Below are 8,770 nucleotides of genomic sequence, written 5' to 3' on the forward strand. Positions count from 1 at the left end.
AGACCCAGTCTCAAATAAATAAATAAAAAGCTTGGCCTCAGGCCCAGATGAAACACATTAGAATTTCTAGGAGATGTGGTAACCAAGAATTGGAATTTTGTTGGGGTCCGTGCCGGGGGTGGTGGAGAATGAAAGAACACACAAAAGACAAAGACACACAGAGAACATGGCGGCCGCACTCAGAGCCTCCGCCTCACTTTATTTATACCCCATAAACCCCACGTCAGCAGAAAGAATGCAATGCAAAACAAACTTTCTTTTCCCAGATGTAACCTTCTACTCAGTTCCTTGTTTCTATGCTCTTCCTTATCTGCCCGCCTTCTTGGCGCCTACGGGAGTTCATTAAAAGTTCAATTGGAGATATTGTCCTTGAGCCCTATCTATTCTCAGCATACTGTTTTCAAAGGCCCCTGCAGAATTTTATTTTATTTTTTTGAGATAGAATTTCGCTCTTGTTGCCTAGGCTGGAGTGCAATGGCACAGTCTCAGCTCACTACAACCTCTGCCTCCTGGGTTCAAGCAATTCTCATGCCTCAGCCTCCCAAGTAACTGGGATTACAGGTGTCCGCCACCACACCCGGCTAATTTTTCTATTTTTAGTAGAGACGGGGTTTCACCATGTTGGCCAGGCTGGTCTCAAACTCCTGACCTCAGGCGATCCACCCACCTTGGCCTCCCAAAGTGCTGGGATTACAGATGTGAGCCACCACGCTCAGCCAGGAATTGGAATTTTAAAAAGGTCCCCAGGTGATTCTAATGTTGACCAAGGTTTAGACCTTCTGATCTAGATGGTGAGTAACTCTTCCATCACCAGCAGCTTCCAGGAGTGTCTCATTAGTGCACAGCTGCCAAAAGTGACTATGGGCAAAGTAACTGGTTGGCCATGTAGGCCAGGTCACAGAATTGTAGGAAACCTTGACTGATGGTGAAAGACTGCCTCCTGTCTTTCCAGGGCTGACTCCTATTCCCCATGGCACCCTCTTCTGTTTTGAAAGTCGGAAGACCACTGAAGAACCGGCAGCCTTCACTCCCTTGCTACAGCCAGAACGATACATCTTTGCACATAGCAGTTGTGGCCAGTGCTAGGTCTGACTCCTACCCTGCCAGTCCTTTCCTCGTTGAGCAAAATGGTTTTAAGGACAGAAAACATGGCACTTTGAGGAATAACATAAACAAATCGTCTGCTCACTTCCTAAGGGAAGCTCTGAGACCCTACCAACAATCCTTACCCCATTGGAGCTATTTGCTTCGAAGCTTTTCTCTTTAAGAGCAATGAGGGTCAAACATAAGGAAAGCACTTAGGGAAATTTGGCCAACCTTAAATTTCTGGGAGGAAGAAACAGAGGGGTACCCTCAGGAAGGAGGAGGATGGTGGGAGTGTCTGTCTTCGCAAGATCTTGACAAATAATACAAGTGACTAGGGATTTCTCCTAGCACATTAGAGCAGGCAGGACAGACAGGAGGACCCACCCCTTATGCTCCCAGCCAACCTCCCTGCAGCAGAACCTACAACCTTCTTCCCCTTTCTGGATAAGATTTGTTTCTGAGGCTGGAGTCAGTGACTTCAAACCAACAGCAAGAGATAACCTTGCTTATTATGCCCCTTTCCTTGATCTTTTTTTGAAATGAAATGGTTCTGTTACCGGTAGAGGGTCTTGACACAAATTGTCCAGGTTCTTGGCGTTTTGAACAAAGAACTGGACAAAATGCACAGCAAAGCAAGGTAAGAATGAATCAACAAAAGCAGAGATTTATTGAAAATACATGCCACAGTGTGGCAGCCAGCCAAGCAGCAGCTTAAGGGCCTGGATGTAGAATCTTCTTGGATCCAAACACCCCCTAGAGGTTTCCCATTGGCCACTTGGTGTTCACTCCACCTAAATTAAGTGGTGTCCCCCAAAAGTGAAGTTACAAAGTTTCGCTTCAGTGGTTGCTTTTTGCAACCAGTCAGAGGTACTTTCAATTTACCATCTGCTGTCAGAAAGGGTGGGCATTGGCAAAGGGAGTAACCTCTGATCCTTTTGTTACTTATGTGTGGAAAAGTTGGGGTTTTTCTTTTGATTTAGTTCTAGGAAGTCAGGGTGAATTGGCTTTCAGTTCCCTGCCTCCAGACCCTATTCTGCCTCAGTTCAAATACACAAAACCTAACAAATACCTATATGACCACCATCCACAACTAATCAATGGCAGTGTCTATTTGTTTGACTTTTTTCCCCTATTTTACAAGAAGCAAAAGCACCTCTGGACTCTCCACCAGACAGCTATGTGCAGCCACTCCAGCATGATGTTCTCAGGGTAACTAGACTTCTTACACCGGCTCCACGTGCAAGTTCTCCCAGCAAACAAGATAGAGGTTTCAAGGCCTTTTATGACCTCACCCTGGAGGCCACACCGCATCTGTATTTCATTGTATTTCATTGGTAGCAGTCACAAGCCGCCCAGATACAAGGCAGAGGGACAGACGCCCCACTTCTTGATGGGATGAGTGGCAAAAAACATCTGTGACCATGTTTAAAACCCAGAAGATTTGGCTGTTACAGATTTGTGAAATTTTTAAAAGTTAAAAATTATTTTATAAAAATAAAACCCAGGAGACAAGGTAGTGGAAGTGTGTCCCTCCCATTCACTGACCAAGGTGAGGGGCCTCTAGTCCTTCCTGCTGACCGTCAGCTTCCCTTCCTCTTAAAAAGGGGTCCTAATTGGGGAGAGATGGCTGAAGAGTTACCATAAAATACCAAGTAGGAGCCAGGTGCAGTGGCTCACATCTTTAATCCCAGCAGTTTGGGAGGACAAGGTGGGAGGATCGCATGAGCCCAGGAGTTCAAGACAAACCTGGGCAACATAGCAAGGCTCTGTCTCTACAAAAAACGAAAAGAGTACAAAGTAGAGCCATTTAGTATGGTTTCATGTTTATTAAAGGTCTTAAGTTTTAGATTTTTGAAGTTATCACCAGTAAAATATCCAGCTGTGGTCTTGTGTCTTAAGTTTTAGATTTTTGAAGTTATCACCAGTAAAATATCCAGCTGTGGTCTTGTGTTGAGTGTTGAAGATGTTATCTAAATGCAGATATGTAAAATATACCACAATTTTTGTGCTATTTTAATTTTCTAGGAGCCTTAAAAAAAAAGTGTGGCTACTGAAACTGTGCCCCAAAGAGTTAAAGAAATCAGTAACTAACATAAATTCTTGAGTCTGCAGGATGGCAGATGAGAAACAACTTGCTGGCCAGGTGCAGTGGCTCACGCCTGTAATCCCAGCACTTTGGGAGGCTGAGGTGGGTGGATGACTTGAGGTCAGGAGTTCGAGGCCCGGCATGTTGGTGGGCGCCTGTAGTCCCAGCTGCTTGGGAGGCTGAGGCAGGAAAATCACTTGAACCTGGGAAGCGGAGGTTGCAGTGAGCCTATATCACACTATTGCACTCCAGCCTGGGTGTTGCAGCTAAACTCCTTCTCAAAAAAAAAAAAAAAAAAAATGGAAAAGAGAAGAAACAACTTGCTGAAATGCTGACGAAATGCTGAAATTCCTTCCTTATGAGATAGAAGAACAACAAGCAGAAATCTGTTGGAGCTAATAAGGCTGACTGGAGTCTGCACAGAACGAGCTTGCTGACATCACAGCCTGAATTTTCACCACAGGTTTCATGCTGTCCCTGAATTTGCACGAGACCCATTACGTAGCCTGAAGAGATAACTGTGAAAGCCCAAGGACTTTCCAGACGTCCCCTTTCCTTCCACTAATCACCTACTAATCTCAGAATCCACCACCTGAACCTTTTCTAATAAAAATAACTGCCTTAAAGCCAACACGGGACAGCTTTGAGCTTGATATTCTTGTCTCCTTGTGAGTCGACTTGCAATACAAAGCTTTTCTTTTTTCAGAAACCCAGTGTCATGGTATTAGCTTCTAGGGTATCAGGCTGGAATGCAGTGGTGCGATCATGGCTCACTGTAGCCTCGATCTCCTGGACTCATGCGGTCCTCCCACCTCAGCCTCCCAAGCAACTAGGACCACAGGCATTTGCCACCATACCTGGCTAATTTTTGTATTTTTTTGTAGAAATGGTATCTCACTATGTTGTCCTGGCTGGTCCCATGCTCTTGGGCTCAAGTGATCCTTCTGCTTATGCCTTCCAAAGTGCTGGGAAATGCCTCCTAGACTGGAAATATGGGATGGCTTCCCAGTTGTTAAAACACCCTGATTTGGGAGCTGATTGCTTATAAACACTAAGGAAAAGCTAAGAGCTGAGTTTGCCTTCCCATTCTGTTCTCAGGTTTCTCTCCTTATAGAGAGGTTCTGATCATCTACAAGTTTGGCTAAATCTGGGGTGTTTCTCTACTGATTTCCTAAATGTTTATAGTCTTTTTTTTGGTAAAATTGGTGATTCAATTTTATTCTTCTCTGAAGTAACAATAGATGTAGAGTCAGACATTTCTTCTGCTTTGAAGAATCTGCATTTTCTCTCCTGATCTCAAAACCTGTAAGAAGAAAAAGAAATTGCAGATATCACCTTGTCCAAGGAGAAAGAGAGAGGCAGAAAAAAGAGTTGTATTAAAGTAGTAGAGAGAAAATAGAAACTGCTAAATAGAATCCCAAAGGCTTTTATTCCAAGTAATGCTGAATTTTTCTTTTCTTTCTTCCTGTTTCTTTCCAGTGAACACTCACCTCTCCTGGAGCCAAGTCATTGTTTCTTTCCTTTGGAATCCTGCTATTCCTGCACCCATGGCTCTTCTCTATGCTCCAATGGGAAGTACAGGTCAGGGTTTGGGACTAGATATACTGGTCATAAGAAATACAGGGAACATGATAGTCTGGGTCACACTGATTTTTCCTGAGTTCAGGCTGATTTCCAGGACAGATGGCCTCTCCATATTCATTTCCTTCTAAATTAGGATTATTTCACCTGGAGCCTCTAACAGGCAGTTGGCATTTTTTGAGACATGGTCTTGCAATGTCTCCCAGGCTGGACTGCAGTGGCACAATCTCAACTCACTGCAGCCTTGACCTCCCAGGCTTAAGGGATCCTCCCACCTTAGCTTCTGGAGTAGCTGGGACCACAGACATGTGCTACCATGTCCTGATAATTTAAAAAAAATTTTGTAGAGAGAAGGGCTCTCTCTGTTGCCCAGGCTGGTCTTGAACTCCTGGCTCAAGCAATCTTCTTGCCTCGGCCTCCTAAAGTGCTAGGATTACAGGTGTGAGCCACTGTGCCTAGCATAATAGGCAGTTTTTCAACATTAGAACAAAATCTAGGAGTGCAAAAGGCTTACTGCAAAAATAATAAACAGAACAAAAACAAAATAGGGGGAAGATCCTTTTGTGCTCAATTCAAAGCTATTCTCCAGTCTCTGGGAAGAGGAGTGAATTAATTCTGCTAACGTCAATGCACTGATTTAGTTTTACCTCATTTTTTGAATATTTTGATAATAAAATTATCTAAGTTAGAACCAAAATATCAAGTTAATTGTCCTAAAATTCTGACTATATTAAAACTGAGAACTATTCTCTTATTGAATCCAAGAGAAGAGAGAGGTAAATGTGATAGTTAAACTATGCCCTGGATTAATTTCAGTTAAGAGACTTTCAAATAAGAATTGGTATCTGAGGCTGGGCGCGGTGGCTCAAGCTTGTAATCCCAGCACTTTGGGAGGCCGAGAGGGGCGGATCATGAGGTCAGAAGATCGAGACCATCCTGGCTAACACAGTGAAACCCCGTCTCTACTAAAAAATACAAAAAAACTAGCCAGGCGAGGTGGCAGGCACCTATAGTCCCAGCTACTCGGGAGGCTGAGGCAGGAGAATGGCGTAAACCCGGGAGGCAGAGCTTGCAGTAAGCTGAGATCCGGCTGGGCGACAGAGTGAGACTCCATCTCAAAAAAAAAAAAAACAAAACTGGTTTGGTTGGCAACCAGCAAAAACAATCTTTACACATTTGTTTTAGTTGAAGCCTAGAATTAGATTGTCTTGATATTAACCAAAACAAATATCTAACAGTGTTTCCATCAATCCAGAAAATTAGTAAAATGTTCCCCAGTGTGGTCTCCCACGTGTCCTGCCATGCCTTCCCTGACAAAAGTTTGGGTTGTACCCTCTTTCCAAGTTCTTTCCTCTCCCTCCTCATCTCTGACAGTTTACTCGTCTGAAAAAAAGCAAAACAAAAAACGCCGGGCATGGTGGCTTATGCCTGTAATCCCAGCACTTTGGGAGGCCGAGGTGGGTGGATCACCTGAGGTCGCGAGTTCGAGACCAGCCTGACCAACATGGAGAAACCCTGTCTCTACTAAAAATACAAAATTAGCCGGGCATGGTGGCACATGCCTATAATCCCAGCTACTAGGGAGGCTAAGGCAGGAGATTCGCTTGAACCTGGGAGGTGGAGGTTGTGGTGAGCCGAGATCCGTGCCATTGCACTCCAGCCTGGGCAACAAGAGCAAAACTCCGTCTCAAAACAAAACAAAAATAGGTTGGTAAACAGTGATCTAATATGCAAATAGAGGAATACGTCTAAATACTAACATTATCAAACAATATTAGTAAGACAGTTTGGTTAACGTTAATCCAAAGGAAAATTTAAACTCCAGAACATTTAATCAAAATATAAGTGGAGTAAAATGCATCATATACCTTTTCATGAAGAAAGGTAATATATTTCATATTAATAAAAATAAAATGCATTTCAAATGAAATGCCATTTAAATTTGCTATTTTTTTATGATCAGATTTCAAAGCTAGGAATAGGATCAAAGAGCATGTGGTACAGGTAAAAGAAAACCCTAAGTCCAGTGCTTTGGGAGGCTGAGGCGGGTGGATCACCTGAGGTCAAGAGTTCGAGACCAGCCTGGCCAACATGGCAAAACCCTGTCTCTACTAAAAATACAAAAATTAGCCGGTGTGGGGGTGTGGTGCCTATAATCCCAGCTACTCAGGAGGCTGAGGCAGGAGAATCACTTGAACCCAAGAGGCGGAGGTTGTAGTGAGCTGAGATCCTGCCACTGCACTCCAGCCTGGGTGACAGGGCGAGACTCCAGGTACTGTTCTAAGCATCCTGTGTAGCTCAGCTTATTTCTTCCTAACCCAGTGATATGAGGTGAGGTGCGTATAGTATTCCCTCAAAATAGATGAGGAAACTGAGGTTTGGTGAGATTACATAATTTGCCTGAGATTACATAGTAAATGTCAGAAAAAAGTGGTTTTGAGGCTTCAGTCTAGAATTTATGTCTCTTGAAATAGGAATGTCTAATGATCGTGCCACTGCACTTCAGCCTGGGCGACAGAGCAAGACCCTATCTCAAAAACAAAAAAACAGGAATGCCTAAAACCACCAGAATGGTCCTAGGAAGCAAACAAGATTTTCCAAACTGGACCTTGAGTGCTGTGGGGTCACTGGCTCTGCATTTGCCACGACAGCCTGCGGATCTGTCATCTTCCCTGGAATATAATAAGAAAAAAAAGGCCGGGCGTGGTGGTTCACACCTGTAACCCCAGCACAGTGGGAGGCTGAGGCGGGCAAATCACTCGAGGTCAGGAATTCAAGACCAGCTTGGCCAACATGGTGAAACCCCGTCTCTACTAAAAATACAAAAATTAGCCGTGCGTAGTGGCGGACACCTGTAATCCCGGCTACTCAGGAGGCTGAGGCAGGAGAATCGCTTGAACCCGGGAGGGGGAGGTTGCAGTCAGCTGAGACTGCGCCATTGAACTCCAGCCTGGGCAACAAGAGCAAAACTCCGTCTCGGAAAAATAAAATAAAATAAAATAAGATAAAATATCAGTACTCTTTTCACCTAGTCATCCCAAACCGACCTCTTCAATCCCATATTACCCTCTACTATCATGGTAACCTCACCTTTGGTGACAGACTAGCTGTGTGACCCCAGGCAAATGACTTATCTCAGTGCCACCACCTGTTGGAAGGGGCTGGTAATAGCATCTGCTTCATACAAACGTGTTTTCAGGATGGATCTGCATATAAGCGCTAAACACACGGTAACTGGTTGTCAGATTCAATCCCAGGACGCTTCCATTTGCGGATCTCACGGCCCGGAGGACCTGGGCCGCCTCACAACTGGGCAGCCCCGCTCACCGACACAAAGCTCACAACCGCGCCCAATAGGGAATCGGCCCTGCGGCCCTCCTGTCACTCGCCCCCAACTATCAAAAGTCCACGGCGGAGCTGAAGGCAGATCCCGCCCTTGCTGGGCTGGGCAAGAAACTGAAACTTGGAGAATGCACTGCAGGCGCCGCACGTCTCGGGCAGGTTTAAAATCCGATCTAAAATCGGAAGCAGGTACCGCGAACCCGGCCCCAAGCGCTCCTCTGGGATGTCCAGCCGCAGAAGAGAGCCCAAAGCACAGCAGGGGGTCTCCGAGGGACTCGGGGTTTCAGAATCGCCCGGCTCTTGGGCCCTCCCCCAGGGCGCTCGCGCAGTCGCGAGGCCGCGCCGCGGACTGCATCTCCCAGCAGGCCCCGCGCCGCAGGCCACGCGGCGCCACTAACTGGGCGGGCGGCTACCTCCCTAGCCTCTCCGAGATGCCGAGGAGGCCGCAGGGGCGAGTGGGACCATCTTTAGCCAGCCCAGAGTACCCGAAGCGGGTGGGGCCTGGCTTGGGGAAGGATTCATCGGGGGAAGCTTATTAACAATTCAGATTTCCAGGCCTCGCCCCGACACGGACGCACTGGAGAGCGCGTGGCCCTGGGATCTGCGTTTTCGCAAGCCCTCCGGAGTAATTCTAACCCAGGTTGCCCGCCAGTCACAACCGCCTCGGGCTTGTTT

The 8,770-nt window shown here is 46.0% G+C and overlaps 1 long non-coding RNA gene across 1 annotated transcript; it reads right to left on the bottom strand.

The window, feature by feature from the left end:
* Nucleotides 1-2,897: 2,897 nt before the first annotated feature.
* LOC144337886 (uncharacterized) lies at nt 2,898-8,448 on the bottom strand. Its single transcript, XR_013411521.1, has 2 exons — nt 7,844-8,448; nt 2,898-4,475 (listed from the first exon to the last, which is right to left on the bottom strand). It is a non-coding gene; the product is annotated as an uncharacterized LOC144337886 (long non-coding RNA).
* Between the last annotated feature and the right edge of the window lie 322 nt (nt 8,449-8,770).

This window comes from Macaca mulatta, chromosome 20, assembly GCF_049350105.2.
Source record: "Macaca mulatta isolate MMU2019108-1 chromosome 20, T2T-MMU8v2.0, whole genome shotgun sequence".
Taxonomy (NCBI): Eukaryota; Metazoa; Chordata; class Mammalia; order Primates; family Cercopithecidae; genus Macaca; species Macaca mulatta.